Genomic DNA, 18199 nt, shown 5'->3' with positions numbered 1-18199 from the left:
AAGAAGAAGACTATTGAGATTCGGCTGAGTAGAGTTTGGAGAAGGGTACAAATGCTGAGTGAAACTGAATGGGAAAAAGGAAGGTGCTTAAAGGGAATGAATGCTTCTGGGCAATATCTAGCAACAAGGGCTTTGAGCAAAAGGAGAAAGGTTGTCTTGATGGGGCAAGGCCACCATGGGTAATTATTTAGGGTCACAGATATGCTAGGACCATGGGGTACCTCAGTGAAATTAAAGCAGTTGTTTGCGCTTTACATCTTCAAAGAGCTACGGATGTTAACTCCAAGGGACTCTCTAAAGTATAAAACACCGGTTACAGCAGAAGGCAGGAAAAAATGAAAGATGAGAGAAACAGAACAAAAAGAGGGAAAAGGAAGTTCACATTGAATAAAAGAGTCTGACACTAGCAAAAAAAAGTGAGCCTTAACTCCTGCTCTCAATCTTCTGAGCCGTCCAGCTAGTGGCAAAGTCATTGGTCAACAGAGAGCTCTACAAATAAGATGGAAGATGAAGACTTGGCCACTTCGCACAAGCCTCTCTGTTTGGACCCGTTTATTCAATAGGTCATTTTATTTTTGAGTCAGCAAATATTCCTCCCTTGAGCATCTTATACTCAAATAAATTGGTTAGTCTCTAAGGTGCCACTAGTACTCCTTTTCTTTTTGCGAATACAGACTAACACGGCTGCTACTCTGAAACCTGTCATTTTGAGCTTTGAATTCCTTTGTGCGAGATTTCCCCCCACCGCCATCATGGTTTGTTAATGTTGTTAAAACCTTTTTTTTCTTTTTTCTTTTTTTTTTTTTTTTTTGGCTGCTTCATAATTTAAAGGACTTCCTGACCCTCATCCCCAGGCTCTATGCATGGAGTAACAAGGTATTTTCCAGTGAAGAAATTGAACTGACTATTTTTGGTATTGCATCTTGGCAGTCAAATACTCGTTCTCTTCCTCCCACCCCCCAGAGTCTCTATTTTTATCTAGTTACAGTATTTTCCCAGGATATAACCTCACTGAAATGGGGGGAAGAATATCCATTTTGCATTGCATTCTTGACTCCGTGGTAAGCGTTTCCACAGTTCTGCTCAGGGCGTTTCCTTAAGCATGTCTGCAAAGTTCCTAGTGAAATGACATTCTGTCCTGGTCCCAGAAACTTCTTTATTTTAAGCAGCTTATACAGCTATGCTTCAAGACAGTAGAGTTGCACTGAATAGGGACACAGCAGTCAGTCATTTAGAGACACCCAGCCAAGAAAATATTAGTTTAATCAACAGCTTTGTGACTTTGCCAACTCTCTCTTTCTTTTTTGAAGACTTATTCTGCTGAGTAAGCCAAGGATATGTTAAATAGCTGGCCTGTAATGAGTTGGCAAAGCTTGTATCTGCTTCCTGCTGTGAGGGCTCTGGTTTCATACACCATTGGCTTTGCTGGTAATGGCCATGTACACCCAATGACACACAACCCTAGGCGCTCTACGAACACTAATTATGCAGCCTCCACGGTACACCACTGACACAGGAAATATTAGGTTTGCTAGCACCATATATCAAGTAAGCATTTGTTTTTGTACAGGGGTAACAGTCTAGCTGATGTATTTACTTTTCCCCTAACAGTTGGGTTCTGTTATAGGCCAGGCTGCATGCATGGCCAACTGAGTTTTTCTGGTACCAGTTTAAATTATAGATGTGCCCAGAAGTGTGGTAATCTGTCTGATGAGCAAGCTCACGCTTCTGTTTCTTTTAAAGCCTGCCTGAGGTTCATAAATCTGTGACACGAGCTTAATCCAAAGTCCCATCCTGCTTGAAGGAAGCTCTATCCGGTAACAGGGTGGCAGACGGTCTAGTATAAAGAAGTTAACTTCTATAAGCGTGGTTCCACTTACTGTCCTGTGATAAGAGGCTGCATTTTGGCAGGGGGAAGAAGCAGGGCTGTGCTGCATTTATCCTTCCACTCTTCGACCAAACGCTGTACGTGCAGATAGAATTCAGCAAAGAGGGGTTTACTTGATGGTTAAAAACATTTTCTTTGTCCTCATTGTACCTTACCCTCCTTCAGAATCTGACCCTACATCTGAGCTGGAACTGGGAAATTGGATTCGATTCAGGAACAAAACCATAGGAGTGGGTTTGTCAATGGAGTTTGAGTCCCTGCTTCCAAGGGAAAAAAATTGAATCCAAGGCTCTGGTTTTGGTCCATCATTAGTTAAAATGAAGAAATTGCTGACCATCATCACCTGTCCTCACTGCCCCTTTCGTGTCTGCAGAATCCTCCCCTCCTTCCAGGTTAACAAATACAGAAATCGATGTAGTCAGCATATTGGGCCTCCCCTCCCTGCTCCAGAAACTCACCGTAGGTCCTGATTTCACCCACATTCCCTCTTTAAAAGTGTCAAATACCCAACCTCTCATATTATTTTTTTCCCCCAAGCCAGCTGCCACTGATTTCAGCTCCAGCTTCTACGGACCCCTAGACTGTTTTTTCAGCAGCAGCCTCTCTGCTAGATGCATGTTTATACAGACGAGATTGTCTCCAGTGAACAGCAACTACCTGTCAGCCCCGACTTACTTCCTGTGTGCTGTGATTTGCCAGATTCACTCCAGGATTAGTTGATGAAAGTGCAGGTTTTGTAAGCTATTGTTTCTGATGTTCATATGAATTATAGATGTTACAGTTGGAAAAGACCCCTGGGTTGGATTGTTCCCCGCAGAAAGCTCTCCAGTCTAATTTAGGCTTGTGTCTTTAAAAGTGCATAGTTGGAAAATGAGTTTTTCTATACAAAACACAAGTACTTTTAAATAGACAAATTGAGCTCAGATTTACACTCCCCACACTCCCTTAGCTTCAGTGGAGCTGCCTGGTGTGTAAGTTGGGGCAGGTTTGAACACACAAGACAGAATTCATCCCTGTTGTTAACTCCGTTGTGATCATCAGGGATGGATTTGACCTGTACAGCAAATCACCCCAATTTGGTGTCTTAAAAATATACACGGAGAGTCTAATTTTCAAATATAAGCATCTTAACAGGCTGTTCATATCCTGCCTGGATACTTAAATCAGTACATAGCTCATAAATTCCCATTTGCTGTTTTTTGAGCACCCATGGTCAAGACTGGGCATCAGAAGCTATATTATACCTCTCTCTCACATTTTCGTTCTCTTTCTTTCACAGTCACTCACTCAAGGGTAAATTCTCAAAAATGCTTTTGGAGGTGCATTTTTTACCTGCAAAATTTTACCTGTATTTTTACACCCACAAAATGAATTGCAGATACACATCTGATTCCCTGCTCCTCTAACGCCAGATAGGCCCCCTTAAGTCAGACACGCATGCAAATTTGGCAGGTGCAAATTGCCCCCGCCAAAGGAAGACCGCCTTTTTGAAAATATGGCAATATATGCTGCTGTTTGTGCAGAAATTCACCTCAGCTGCCACAGATGAACATGCCCTTCAGCAGGTCCTGAAATTAGGGCTGGCAAGCGATTAAAAAAATTAAACATGATTAATTGCACTGTTAAACAATAATAGAATACTGTTTATTTAAATATTTTTGAATGTTTTGTACATTTTCAAATATTGATTTCAGTTACAACACAGAACACGAAGTGTAAAGTGCTCACTTTATATTTTTTATTTCAAATATTTGCTATAAAGAAACAAAGGGGAAATAGTATTTTTCAATTCATCTCATACAAGTACTGTAATACAATCTCTTTACCGTGAAATGTAGAATTATGTAAAGAAACAAACAAACCTGTATTCAAAAACAAAACAATGTAAAACTTCAGAGCCTACACGTCCATTCAGTTCTACTTCTTGTTCAGCCAGTCGCTCAGACAAACAGGTATGTTTACATTTGCAGGAGATAATGCTGCCCGCTTCTTGTTTACAATGTCACCTGAAAGTGAGAACAGACGTTTGCATAGCACTGTTGTAGCCGGCGTCGCAAGATATTTACGTGCGAGATGCGCTAAAGATTCATTTGTCCCTTCATGCTTCAACCACCATTCTAGAGGACATGAGTCCATGCTAACGAGGGGTTCCGCTCAATAGCGATCCAAAGCAGTGCAGGCCGACACATGTTCTCTTCCATCATCTAAGTCAAATGCCACCAGCAGAAAGTTGATTTTCTTTTTTGGTAGTTCAGGTTCTTCAGTTTCTGAATTGGAGTATTGCTCTTTTAAGGCTTCTGAAAGCATGCTCCACACCTCGTCCCTCTCAGATTTTGGAAGGCACTTCAGATTCTTAAACCTTGGGTCGAGTGCTGTAGAAATCTCACATTGGTACCTTCTTTGCATTTTGTCAAATCTGCAGTGAAAGGGTTCTTGAAACGAACAACATGTGCTGGGTCATCATCCAAGACTGCTAGAACATGAAATATATGGCAGAATGCGGATAAAACAGAGCAGGAGACATACCATTCTCCCCCAAGGAGTTCAGTCACAAATTTAATTAATGCACTATTTTTTTTAACAAGTGTCGTCAGCATGGAAGCATGTCCTCTGGAATGGTGGCCGAAGCATGAAGGAGCATACAAATGTTTAGCATATCTGGCACGTAAATACCTTGCAATGCCAGCTACGAAAGTGCCATGCAAACGCCCGTTCTCACTTTCAGGTGACGTAAATAAGAAGCCGGCAGCATTATCTCCCATAAATGTAAACAAACTTCTTTGTCTTAGTGATTGGCTGAACAAGAAGTAGGACTGAGAGGACTTGTGGGTTCTAACATTTTACATTGATTTGTTTTGAGTGCAGTTAAGTAACAAAAAAAATCTACATTTGTAAGTTGCACTTTCATGATAAAGAGATGGCATTACGGTATTGTATGAGGTGAATTTCTTTTGTTTCTCATTTTTACAGTGCACATATTTATAATAAAAATGTGTACAGTCTGTACAGAGTGTACAGTGCTCACTTTATATTATTTTTGCCATTGAAATGAATATATTTGAAAATGTAGGAAAACATCCAAAATATTTAATAAATTTCATTTGGTATTCTGTTGTTTAACAGTGCGATTAAAACTGTGATTAATTGTGATTAATTTTTGAGTTAATCGCGTGAGTTAACTGCGAGTAATCGACAGCCCTACCTGAAATCCTTACTCTGTTTACTGAAGCAGCCTTACTCCACTTTGTTTTGCAACACACATTACTGCATGCAGTAAATGTGAATATCGTGATCAGAAACACATTCACCATTTATTGAAAAACACACCTGTACCGTTTCCAGAAAGCTGTCATCAGCTAAATGACATGCAAACCTCACTCCTCAGCTGAACGCCCTCTAAGAGGTATCTGGTTCTGAAGATAACAGACCTTTTTTGTTTCACTGTAATTTGTCTTCATAGTAAGATGTTCAAGCCAAAGGTTTTTTTGAAGCAGAGGTATCTCTTTTCAAGTTGCTTATTACTTTTTTCATATAGAATTTCTAGACAATATTAAAAGCAAATTTGGAATCATTAGCTCTGAGGTTTATAGGCAAACAGACACCCCCCCACCCGAAGAATTCCATTTGTGGATTGGTCTGAACACATCATTTCCAAATTGCTTTGATACCAAGCCATAGTCTGCAGTGTTTCTGTTTGATATCAAGTCTCTCCATGCAGAACAAGCAAAGGAGACTGGGTGATGACTTTGTGCGCTGAGTTTTTAAATAGTTTCTGAGCAGCCAAAGCCGAATGACTCCAGGATTATAAATTATTTTTCCCAGCTGCTCCAGTATGAACAGTCCCAAGAAAATAAGGAGCTGAGAGGCAGAAGGAGCAATTACTAGGTACAAAGTGCCCTTAAGGAGAAGGGAGTGAGACTGATCCACACAGAAAGTGACTGTGACGTGGATGTAATTGAAACTTTCACACTGTCCTTGCAGATATCTCCAGCTGAAGCAGTTTTGTTCCTGGAGACTGGGCCTGCAGTATGTTTGGTGTATTACAACTAAACTTAGCAGAATGTGGGAGAACACACCTGGCAGGCAAGCTCTTTTGGGTTGAAAAAAATACATATTCTGCACGCTTGTAAGCAAAAAAAAAAAAAAAAAAAAAAAAGGGGGGGTGGGGCGGGGAGAGACAGCTTGCTTAAGTTTGGTTTGGGCCAGCGCAATCAGCTTTCATCTTGGTGGGTCAGTGTAAGAAATGCATCCAGTGTGGCCATCCTCTTTCATTGTGCTGAGTCAGCAGCCCTTCGTGATTGACAGCCAGCCCTAGGCTTTTATAGGATTTGAATCGGGCGCTAGCAGAGAGAGACCCACGACTGGAAGAGCAGGGAGTATTTTTGGCGACTCTGTAGAGTGCCTACCAGGCTTAGCCCCAGTGAGTGCTATATCAGGCTTTTGCATCACAAGCTGTACATGCTGCCTTCCAGCTTCCATGGCAAAAGACCTCATTCTTTTGAAATGAAAAACATATAATGAAGGGCAGGATCTGTCATGCAGCTGAATAAACTACGGCTTTCCATGCTGCAATTCACCATAGGCATGTGTGTGTTCTCACTCTCTGTTGCTGACTTCTTGGTTGTTTGAGTAGATAACCATATAAAATGTCTGGTTGCTTCATTATTGCAGAGTGACGTAAACTTGGTTAGGAAAACAAGCGTCAGTAGTCATGGCTCCCTTAGGATGGTGTCTCTCTTGATTAAAAAAACAACAAAAGCTCGACCACTTCTCTTGGAGACCTTGGTCGCAGATCCCATACGTACAAAATGGCTCTTTGCTGCTAATTAATAAGGTTTAAATAGGTGTCCGTTCCCTCTAGGTTCCCCAAGGCACCTCCTGATGTGTTCCATTGATGAGGTACCTTTGATTTAAGTGCCTGTACTTAGGTGTAAGAAACAGGAGGTGAAAACCTTTTAATTAATTCAGTGGTCTTAACGGTTGCTTTTCTTGCAAGCAGGTTGCTCATGTTCTTCCATTACCTACATCGCAGCTCCACTAACTCCGTGTGCTCTCCCTAGATTTTTCCCCCTCCGCCCGACTCTCACTTGAACTCTCTTCCTACCACTCTAGCTGTTTCTACTTCTCATCAGTTACTTTGGGTACATCCTTTTCCTGAGCCACTAACTTGTTGTCCCCATCTTGCATTGCCTTTCCCAGCTCCCATGATTCTTCCAGGCCTAATGAGCTGCCCCTCGCCAGCACCTGCCTCTGCCATGTCTTTATTCTAACCCAGTTGGGAGTCTTGTAACTTGCCAGATTTCAGAATTTTATAGTGAAATGTTAAACATATTGAACCTGGTTCAGAAGTCAGCATTTTCCCTGTGACATAGCTTCAGTTTCAAACACTAATAAAAATTCCTAATATTGAAATAGACTCAGGACTGGACAGCTCAGGGCTTGATAATGGGATGTAGAGTCTCCTGCTTCTAGATTGCTGGTTCAAATCCAGCTCAAGTCAGTACAGGTTGAGAATTGTTGCCATCTCTCCTCTGGTGATTAAATTGAGTGTGGTGATCCTGGCTCGGATCCCAGCGAACAGGCATGCACATCACAAAACCCATCACCACAACTGGCACCTTTATGGGCAAGAGAGAGGCCAAGGATTGATTGGGCCATGGAGACGGCTCTCCTTTCTTACCCTAGTGATGACCACTCCACGTTGAGAACCAGCGTGGGGGAAGCTTTGCCCTGCAATTGCTCAGGTTGTACGCTTCCTATAGATAAGTAGAGGGTTTCATTCCCGATGCTTTCCATCTGACGCTGCTCCCCGCTTACCCCACTCACACGCTGAAATAGACATGGAGATACACTACAGCCCCCCCGTGCGTTCTGTGGTTGTGTGTGGTGGTAAATCTCAGGTCCCCAGGGCATCAATGATTTGCAGCAATATAGTCCAACCAAGGATCCCACCACAAATCTCATGGGATAACCTGATGACTGCGGTTAACATCAGGTACTCATTGTGAGGTTATGGCCACCTGGGTCTTGGGGCTTTCTGGAGGCAGGGCTTGCAGATCCTCAGTTTTGTGCAACTTGCAGTACTGCACACAGCTCTTGGCGCTCTACTGTGGTCTTGAAGATAAAACCCTTGTGTTATAAATGTAGGGAGACAAAATACACTTTCCAATCAGTCGAGAATCGGTGGCGGAGCCAGCTTTGCAACTGGGGGCAACGGTCATTGGGTGCTCCCCCACACCAGCCTGATGCTCCTGGAGCCCCTGCCTCCCCCACCCCATGAGCTGAACCCTCCCAGAACCCCAACCCCACCCTCTCTTCTTACCTGACCTTCCCTGGTAGCGAGCCCTCAGCCCTTGGGTGATGGGTCTGCCGCACTTCCCAGACCCAGCTGGTTCCTGGAGCTGAGAGGAGCTGCCACCATGGTCTCGGCAGCTGCCTCCAGCAGTGGGAGCAAAAGGGGAAGCATATCACAATCCAATTCCATTGTTAGCAGTTTGGGGACCTCTTAGGGCCCTGTTTCGTTGTCCTTTTTATCCAAGGAGAAATCTGAGGCTAATGTCCTTAGTGCAAAGAGTTAAGTGAGTATAAGGCAGAGATTTAATAAATGAATAGGAAGACAGCTGGCTAGAATTGAGTGTTGCTTATTTTGAAACCTAACCAAGATCTAGCTGACCCTAATTTACTTGTCTACAAATGGAAGGGTTTGGTTTGCATGGAGACGAAATGAAGAAGCTCTGACTAGCAGCTAGTTGAGGCCCTTGTTGAAGCTGACAGCGTGTGGAAGTTTCTGGTGTTTGCCCCAGCTAATTTTTCCAGCCTTCCCTTGGGCACGGCTTCCCACTTAGCCCCCAACCCCTTTCAAAAACTTGTACTTGCTGCAGTACATTTCTATCAAACTTTCACCTCTCCTCCATGTCTCCACCCTTGCCATGTCAGAGAGGAATGAGTGGAAATAATCATAGGGAGTTCTCAAATAGCCTATTATCAACTGCAAAGTTACAGCTGTTCAAAAACATGTAAACCATCACTTACGTTAGTTGCTTCCACTGACCCCCGGCATTATTTTAAGTCTCAGATTCCATGCTTTTAATAGGAAACCTATTGAGAGCCAGAGTGGTTCTGGTGAGCACTTGTGTGCACGCTCTTAAGAACTTTAGGGTCTGATCCAAAGCCTATTGAAGTCAGTGGGAGCCTTTCCACTGGCTTTCATGGGTTTTGGCTCAGGTTTTTAAAGAATAACAGGAATCTTTGGAAAATGTATCAGGGACAAACAAGATGTGCAGTTGAGCTCTATTAACTGTCTAGAGCAGAATGTCAACGAGCAACTCGAATAAAACAAGAGCATTCGTTTGGTATTGCTACAGGGAAAACAAACTCAAATTAATTACGCTTAGAGAAATGTGCTTACATGATGAGTTGGTGGAAGAGGTGAGGAATAGAACTTTGGAGTCCTGCCTCCCACTCCCCTGCTCTGACCACTTGTACAACGCTTCACCATAGACTGTAGTATATAGAATATGGTGTAGACTTTTGAGAGGTTGGTTTTGTAATAGGATGGAAAATTACATGTCTTTAATTCCTAGTTCCGATACTTTTAACGTTTGGTTCTGCAGAGCAAATGACTGTAAAACAGACAAGTTGAAGTTTTGTGATTTCCCAATGAAATTTGCTCAGTTATCATTTTTTATAACTGCCAGAGCTGGGATCTAAAGGTCAAGCTGCTTCTTTCTGGGCTCATGCGTCCTCGCCAGCAATAATTATTCTATAGGCCAAACTCTGCTCCCCGGTGCAACCCTATTGTCTTTAAATATTTTATTATTGGGGTCATAGAGTGCCTAGAGGCCCCGTTCAGAATCAGCACCCCACTGTGCTGCACTCTGAGCAAACTCAAGAGCTAGGACATGTATAACTGAAGGCCGAATTTCGCTCAGTCTTTAGAACTCGGTTAAGCAACCGTGTGCTGATGCATGGTCCGGAGTCGAATCTAGCTCAGTCTCACAGAGCTGTGCTGGTTCTGCATTGTTAACAAGAGTAACATGTAGCAAGTGTTTACTTTTGGTGATAAATTAGCTAGATGCGACTCTGAGTACACACAAGGGGCAGAGCTGTTGAGTAATATGGTGCCATTTTAATAGTCACTTTTCATACTGAAACCACATTTATTCTCTGTTTTAAAGAGGTTTCTGTTCATTTAAAAGTAGAACCCCCTCTGCAAAATATTTCATTGGACCGATTAACTACTTTAATTCCCTGTGAAGTCTGAATGGCAGGTAAGATTAGTTGCTTACAAAGGAAATGCAAAATACTGAGTCAGCACTTGCACTGCTGATTAGTTATGAACACACAGCGCTTCCCCCCCTTCCCCCCCCCCCCCCAATTTATTTCTATTAAAAAGAAAGGGAGCTAGTCATTAGTGAAAAGAACCAGCATGGCATTATATTTACTACGTGTTTAGGAATAGCTCTTCCCTTTGATGTACTTGAGAACGCTTGAACTTCAGAAAATAGTGTGTGAGCATGAGGGGTAGGCCTTAGTACTTTCGGTCATTTAATCCGTTCCTCAAGTGAGTCATTGTAAGGTAGAGTAGCTGCTGGGAAAAGTTTCCCAGTGCCAATTAAAACAGGCTCCAAAGGTGTCGTGGACTTGTATTCTCCTAGAAAACCAGCACTGAAAGGTTAGAAGCAGTTGCTTTTGGAGCCTTGAGGCCAGATCCCGAGCTGGTGTAAATCACCATAGCTCTACTGACTTCAATGGAGCTCCATCGATTTACCCCACCTGAGGATCTAACCCTTTATGCCTAGAACTTGCTAAACAGTTGCTGTTTAAAATCCAGGATTTCTCCATAAATATGTCAATTAAAAAAAAAATATGTAAAAAACCTCAAACTTTAAAGCGATCTTGGTTTTGACTCATTCTGTGTGGGGATTTTACATATACACTGCAGAACCGAAGCTGAAATTAATTAATTTTAGCCTTTACAATTCCCTTAGAGAAACTTCCCAAATGCAATCAGGTTTTTTTTAAATATGTTAATAATAAAACCAAAGACAGGAATGTCCTAATTAGTAATTGCTACTTGTGTTTTTTGCCAAAGAAAAGATCCCATTTTCAACATATGCTAAGAATAAATAAAAATTAATGAGAAAACTAAAATATATCTTGGCTAAATGGCTTCAGGTGAAACCCAGTTCTTCACACATTGTAGCAAAAAGCTGACCACATCCTGGCTTAGGCAAAGTGTTGTCGGGAAAAGAGGCTTTAGTAAACAAACGTGTCTGCCTTGACTGAAACAGCCTATTGGCTCCCAGGATATCAGTTTAAAGGATTGCTTATGCTGCCATATGTTTTCCTATTTCAGGGCCAGATTTTCACCTGTAAATGATGGTCCACACTGGAGAGTTTGAGGACGAGCCCGGTGCAGTGGGAGGCCCCAGGAGGGATTCTGGCCAGCTCAATCAGAATCCCTCACTGGGAGCTTCCAAGTATGCCACCTATTATAGAGTCGTGCTGTCTCCCTTCTCAAGGCACCCAGCCATTCTGCACAGTGCAGTGGTGGGCAGGGATTATCCCCACCCCCTTCTAGCTTGCTGGCCCCTACAGAGGCACTAGTAGGGAACAGTTCATGCTCTCACCCAGGCTTGGCCCAGACTCACTTGGCCCGAGCTCAAGTGCGGGGAAGGTCTCTCTCTCGCTCTCTCACAGACACTGAGTTCCCTATAGGGTTGGGCACTATGGAGCCCTGGATTTGATTGTGCACAATATCCTGGGTACAGTTGCATGAGAACAGATTAGAGAGGGACTCTTATCTCTCTGATACGCTGCCGAAACAGGCATTCCTCTCTCTCTGCAGCCACGTTGCATGGTATACGCCAATCTAAATTCTCCTATTTTAGTTTTTATTTTTACTCATTAGAGTCTTCAGTTTGCTCAGCTCCCTCCAGAGCCCGCCATAGGCAGGTTCCTGGCCATTATAGTGTAATGACTGGCACAGCACAAGTGCGAGTTACAAACACGTCTTGCTCCCGCTTGTGTGCCGCAATATGTACAAACGTTGGTTTATGTTCCTGACCCACTACAATCTCCTTGCAGGAGAAGGGGCTTTCTTCCCCACCTCTCCTCATTCCCTTACTGTCTAACATCCCTCAGCTTTGAGCTCCTTGCCATCTTTTTGAGCTGGTTGGACATTTCCCAAGGGAACATTTTTCTGTCGGAAAATGCCAGTTTGTTGAAAGCTAAATGTTTCTTTGGAAACATTTCAATTTCAATGAAATTTAATTAAAAAAATCCCCAACTCTAAATGGAGCATTCCCATAATGTTCTGTTCTGATCTTTTTGGAATGGCATGCTTTGATTTTCTATTTCAAAACAACTTTTTTTTACTTATATTCTACAATACAAAATTCTAAAAAGTCGGTATCAGAATGAAATGTTTCTATTGATGTGAAATTTTTTTTCCAGAATTTCATGTTGCAGAAAGCTTTGACTTTTTTTGTTTTTGTTCTGCTTTGGAATGGAAAAAAAAAATTCAAAATCACATTGTTTTCTGCAAAATGGAAAATTCAGTTCCTGCCCCTCTGAGTGGTCTTCCCTCCCCATCAAGCCACTGATGGCCTCACTCCACATGAGGAGCTCCAAACGTGCCATCCTGCCAATGTTCCCAGAGGAGGCGAAGTTGCACGTAAATGTCAAAGAGCTCCGAGCAGTCCGGCTGGTGTGTGGAGTCTTCCTGTCCCACCTGTCGGGCAAGGTGCTACGAGTCCTGACAGACAACACAGCCTCAATGTTCTGCATTAACAGGTACGGGGGAGCACGCTTGTCGGCTCTCTGTCAGGAGGCGCTCCGTCTGTGGGACTTCTGCATCAGCCACGAAATCCACCTAGAAGCTTGTCACCTTCCCGGCATGAAGAATATGCTGGCAGACCAGCTCAGCAGGGACTTTTCTTCTCACCACGAGTGGTCTCTCCACCCAGAGGTAGTCTGCGTGATCTTTCAAAGGTTGCAAACTCCCCAAGTGGACCTGATTGTCACCAGACAGAACAGGAAATGCCATCGGTTTTGTTCTCTACAGGGTCTGAGCAAAGGCTCCTCTCTGACGCCTTTCTCCTGTAGTAATCAGATATCAGAGGGAACACGTACATCAGGCTTCCACTCGGCAGGGTCCTGGCAAAGATCAAGAGAGACAAAGCGCAGCTTGTTGTGATTGTCCCAGCATGGCCTCCCTAGCATTGGTTTGGCACGCTTATGAGCTTGATAGCGGGCCCTCCCTGGCCCCTGCCCAACCGACAAGACCTGCTGTAACAGGAGCACGGTCAGCTCCGATACCCCAACCTCAAGTTCCTCCACCTCTCGGTGTGGATGCTATGTGGCTGAACCTGGAGAAGCAGCCTTGTTTGGAAGGAGTTCAACAGATCCTCCTGGGAAGTAGGAAGCCCTCAACCAGACTGACTTACCTGGCCAAGTGGACGAGGTTTTCCCACTGGGCATCCGAGTGTGACATCTATCCCTCGCATTCTTCCATGCAGGCTGTCCTGGACTACCTGCTCTATTTGAGGAACCAGGGCCTGGCACACTCTTCCATTAGAGTGCATCTCGTGGCCATCTTTGCTTTTCACCTGCCGATCCAAGGGCAGACAGTGTTTTCCCATGATATGACATCAGATTCTTGAGAGGGCTCGAGGGACTCTTCCCACAGGTATGGGTCCTCTCTAGGCTCACGAGCTCACCCTTTGAGCCGCTGGGTTCCTGCTCCTTTTCCCACCTGTCATGGAAGGTCGCGTTCCTGGCGGCAGTGATGTTGGCAAGATGCGTCTCTGAAATTAAAGCCTTGACCCCAGAACTGCTATACACGGTCTTCTACAAAGACAAAGTTCAGCTGCGGCCCCACCTGGTCTTCCTGCCAAAGGCGGTATCCACCTTCCATATGAACCAGGACATCTTCCTTCCCGTGTTCTATCCCAAACCGCACAAGACCAGTGAAGAGAGGTGTCTTCACGTGCTGGACATCTGAAGGGCCTTGGCTTTTTACTTAGAACGTACCAAGCCTTTCCACAGATCAACTCAGCTCTTCTTTGCTACATCAGACAGGATGAAGGGCCTCCTGGTGTCCTCACAGAGGATTTCCAATTGGATCACCTCGTATATAGGGACCTGTTATGACCTGGCAGGGGTTCTGCTGCCGCCAATTGTCAGAGCCTACTCGACGAGAGCTCAGGTGGCCTTCCTGGCGCACATCCCTATCCAGGACATCTGTACAGCTGCAAAGGGGTCCTCTGTTCACATTTACCGCTCATTATGCCATCACTCAGCAGGCCAGGGACGCTGCAGCGCTGTGTTGCAATCTACACGTCCGTGAACTCCTACCCGCCTCCAGGGTACTCCTTTGGAGTCACCTAATATGGAAAGGACATGAGCAAGCACTGGAAGAAGAAAAGACAGTTACCTTTTCTGTAACTGGTGTTCTTTGAGACGTGTTGCTTGTGTCCATTCCATAACCCACCCTTCTTCCCCACGGTTGAAGTTTCTAGCAAGAAGGAACTGAGGGTGGGGGGGAGCCGGCAGCACCCCTTATACCGCGCCATGTGGGCGCCACTCCAGCGGGCGCCAGAGCTGGTCCCCTAAGGATACTGCTAAGGGAAAAATTTCCGGCACTAGTGCACGCGGTGAGAGCACACACCTAATCTGTGTAGAGTTACCTGTGGCCAAAACTCAGTGATTCCTTTCCAATAAGCTAGCGATGATAGACCTTTTGCCTTTGTGGCAATTCAGGGATTTAGACTTTACCCAGGTGAATGGAACTCAGAAAGGGCCAGATTTTAATCTCAGATAAGCAGTACATGGATCAGTGTGTTTTAGACCAGTGGTTCTCAATCTTTTTTCATTTGCGGACTCCTAACAAAATGTGAATGGAGGAGCAGACCCCTTTGGAAATCTATTGTCGGTACATATAGATGAATTCTGTTCAGTCAGTTTTCACTCTAAATCTTTTGTGGACCTGTTAGACATAGTCTGCGCAGCTCCAGGGGTCCACGAACCACAGGTTGAGAACACTGTTTTAGACAATCCAAGGAACTGGAGAGTAGATTGTGGCCCTAAACCTCTATGTTTAAATTCATAAATTTAGCTCCTAATGAGCATTTAATGATAATGGAGTAATGTATGTTGGGATTCCCACTAAGCAAGCTCTACAATGTACAGGTAATGCACCCTCAAAGCAGTGCTCAGTGAAACCTAGCTTAATCATCAGCATCATACCCCAGTACACCTGATTTTTGATGCATGACTTTTAGAAGATGATTTGTGCCTGTGTAGGTCTGCAGCAGGACTCTTACGTGGAGTCATGCTAGGCTCAGGCGTTAGAAGCCTGCGCAAAGAGTCAGGGTGATTACTTCTGAGTCATGCTGGCGTGCATTCCCCCCCATCTCTGAGCATGATATAAAGGATGAGAGACTGTCTCTTTTGGACTGGAGTGAACCAGGGTACTCTGAGTCCCTGGAGGGAAACTTTACGCACAGCCAAGCTTAGGTTGAGGTTTTTATGATATGTTCCTGTTTTTGACTTCTTGCCTATGCCAAACCCTCTGAAAGGGGGAATAAGAAGGGCCAGATTCCACCACCCCGATGCCCATTGCATAGTACATTACAAACCAAAATCCACAGGTTTTCCTGAAGGGCTGAGATACTACTCAGTCTGAGTGAAGGGGTCAGAAGTGACTGTAACTTATGGTCTATGGGCTCTGCTGAGGACAGGTTTGGGATTCAGTCACATTATAACCACGATCCTATACTAAGGGGTCACCCTCACCTTCCATGATCATCTTGAGAAGGTAGCTGCAAAGATAAAAATGAAAGCCAACCTAATCCAGAAACTAGTAGGTACAACCTGGGGTGCATGAGCATCAGTGTTGTGAACATCTGCAATAGGACTTGTATATTCAGTAGCTGAATATTGTGCACTGGTATGGAGCAGATGCAGCCACACATGCCTTGTGGATACCCAGCTGAATACAGTGATGTGGTGTATCACAGGAACCCTTAAGTCGACTCCAACACCATGGCTACCGGTTCTGTCTAACATCGCTCCTCTGCTAATATGCCGAACTGCTGCGACATTCTGCGAAGCTTGGTGAATCCAGGGAAACATGTCTTCCTATCCACCAAGACCTTGACAACCCTCCCTGCAACATCTTGAGTCCCACAAGCCTTTCTGGAAACTTTCGCTTAGCCTCATGCAATCAGGCTCTGATTAGGAGGAGGCTTGGAAAGCAGATTGGGCTAAACAAGACTTAAAAAATAAGCGCCTTATGCCGGATCCTACACAGAAGGTTCCTGGGTTTGACCTTCCACGGTCACCTTGGTCAACTCTGAACCGAATCCGAACAAACCAAGATAGATGCAGACTTCTAACGTACAAATGGGAAATCAAGGACTCCCTGGCATGCGAGTGCGGCTCCCCACGACAGACCATCAAACATATCCCCTCCCACTGCCCAATTTATAAATATGAAGGAGGCATCACTGCAATAAATTCTGCTACTCGTGATGTAGCCATCTGGCTCTGCCAGCTTGAGGTGAAATTACAGTTGCTGCTCTACACCAGCCATATGAAAGAAGAAGATTCTTGTTCTGTGAAAATCTACTGGGAATGTATTGACTTGTGACCCAGATGGGCCAAAGAATGAAGGCAAACATTCAGAAAACTTGGCTTACTTTTCTAAGTCAATATTGCGGAAGATCGCCATGTCTCTGTAGGGCTAAAGTCAACTTACCTATGTTTTTTACCTGGTTTTCTTTTATCACATTTAAATATTCCTTTCTCATTTCCCAAGACTGCAAGTTTTGTAGGGGACAAGTTGCAGTAGAAGAATACGGCTGGCTCTGCTCTCATAGTTGGTGTTAAAATGTATTTTTATTTATTTTTTTTGTAAAAGTAACATTGATAAACCATCTTGGGTGAAATCCTGGCCACCGTTGAAGTCAGTCGCAAAACTTCCATTGAGTTCAGGAGGGCACGGATTTCACCCTCTGTTTCTGAAGTTAGAATTGCTGCTAGATTGTTAAATTATTGGTGCATGTCAAACAGAATATGCTTGACGTTAACATTTTTCCTGTGTTCAAAACCCACAAAGGTTAAAAAACATGCATAACCATGAGCTTCTGATTCTAAAAATTATGCTAAGTGTAACATTGTTAGAAATAATAACATCCCTGGAGATAAACCTAAAATAATAGACTCAGCCATGTAATTTTCACTTTAAGCTAAAAATAGCGTAAATGGTGGTTTAATCTAAGCCATAATTATCAAGCTGCTGAAGCTGGTTTCGGTTCATCAGAACTGGAAATTTATGCCGCATTTAGGTTTTGAATATTTGAATCCCAAAACTGCAAAGAAGCAAAGGCAGGCGAACGAGAACTGAATATAAAAACCAATAGGCAACTCTGATTTATAGAGTAATGTTGCATATTGGGAGTCCAACATCATGATAGGAAATAAAGGCCATCTTGCTGTGTCCAGCAAGCTGGAAGCTTATATAGTAAGATGCTCTTCTCCTAAGCAATAAACTGATAATCATCTGAGATTTCAGTTATCAGCTTGCAGTTGGCAATTCTGAACCTAATGCTGATGACTGCCACTTTGCCAGCAGAGTGACACTTGACATCACATGGGGCACCATTTGCGAAAATCCGTAAACCAATTCCCATCCCATTTTAAGATGGGTTTAGAAACCAAAGGGAGGACATTAAGATTTTAAAATGTTACTTATCAAATCTTATCAAAACAGGCTGGAACTTGTTCTCTCTTCTACATTGAGTGGTTAAATGGTCTAGTAGTCTGAGCATGGGATTGGAAATCGGGATTTCTGGTGTCTGTGCATGGTTCTGCCCCTGACTCATTGTGTGAACTTGAACTAGTCACTTATCCTCTCTTTTTTACAAGAGGAAAAACTCAAGCAACACTGTTAATAATACATGGCCTCACAGGTGCATGACGGGGGGAAAAGTTTTTGTGAAGCCCTTTTGAGATCCTCAGGTGAACGATATTTTAATTTTTCAGTGGTGTGTGTAAATATGTGTAAATGTGCACTGTTTGTTTAGATGAACGACCATGGGCCAAATGATGCTCACATTTGCATTCGGTTGGGGCAGGGTTTGTGTCTTTGTGTGCGTTTGTACAGCACTTAGCAAAGTGACGCCCTGATTCTGGGTGGGACGTCCAGGGGCTGCTGAAATAGAGATATTTAATAATACTGTAAATCTGGAGTAACCCCTTTTATGTCAGTGGAGTTACTTCAGATTTACACTGGCACAAGAGCAG

General features: G+C 43.8%; 1 protein-coding gene across 2 annotated transcripts in view; it reads left to right on the top strand.

Moving 5' to 3' along the window:
• The window catches only part of ADAMTS17 (ADAM metallopeptidase with thrombospondin type 1 motif 17), a 252091-nt gene that overhangs the window by 96321 nt on the left and 137571 nt on the right, over positions 1–18199 (top strand). The gene's annotated exons all lie outside the window — the stretch shown is intronic.

Source organism: Chelonia mydas, chromosome 10 (genome assembly GCF_015237465.2).
Source record: "Chelonia mydas isolate rCheMyd1 chromosome 10, rCheMyd1.pri.v2, whole genome shotgun sequence".
NCBI lineage: Eukaryota > Metazoa > Chordata > Testudines > Cheloniidae > Chelonia > Chelonia mydas.
The sequence above is the reverse complement of the archived record's forward strand: the minus strand, read 5'-3'. Positions and strand labels throughout refer to the sequence as shown.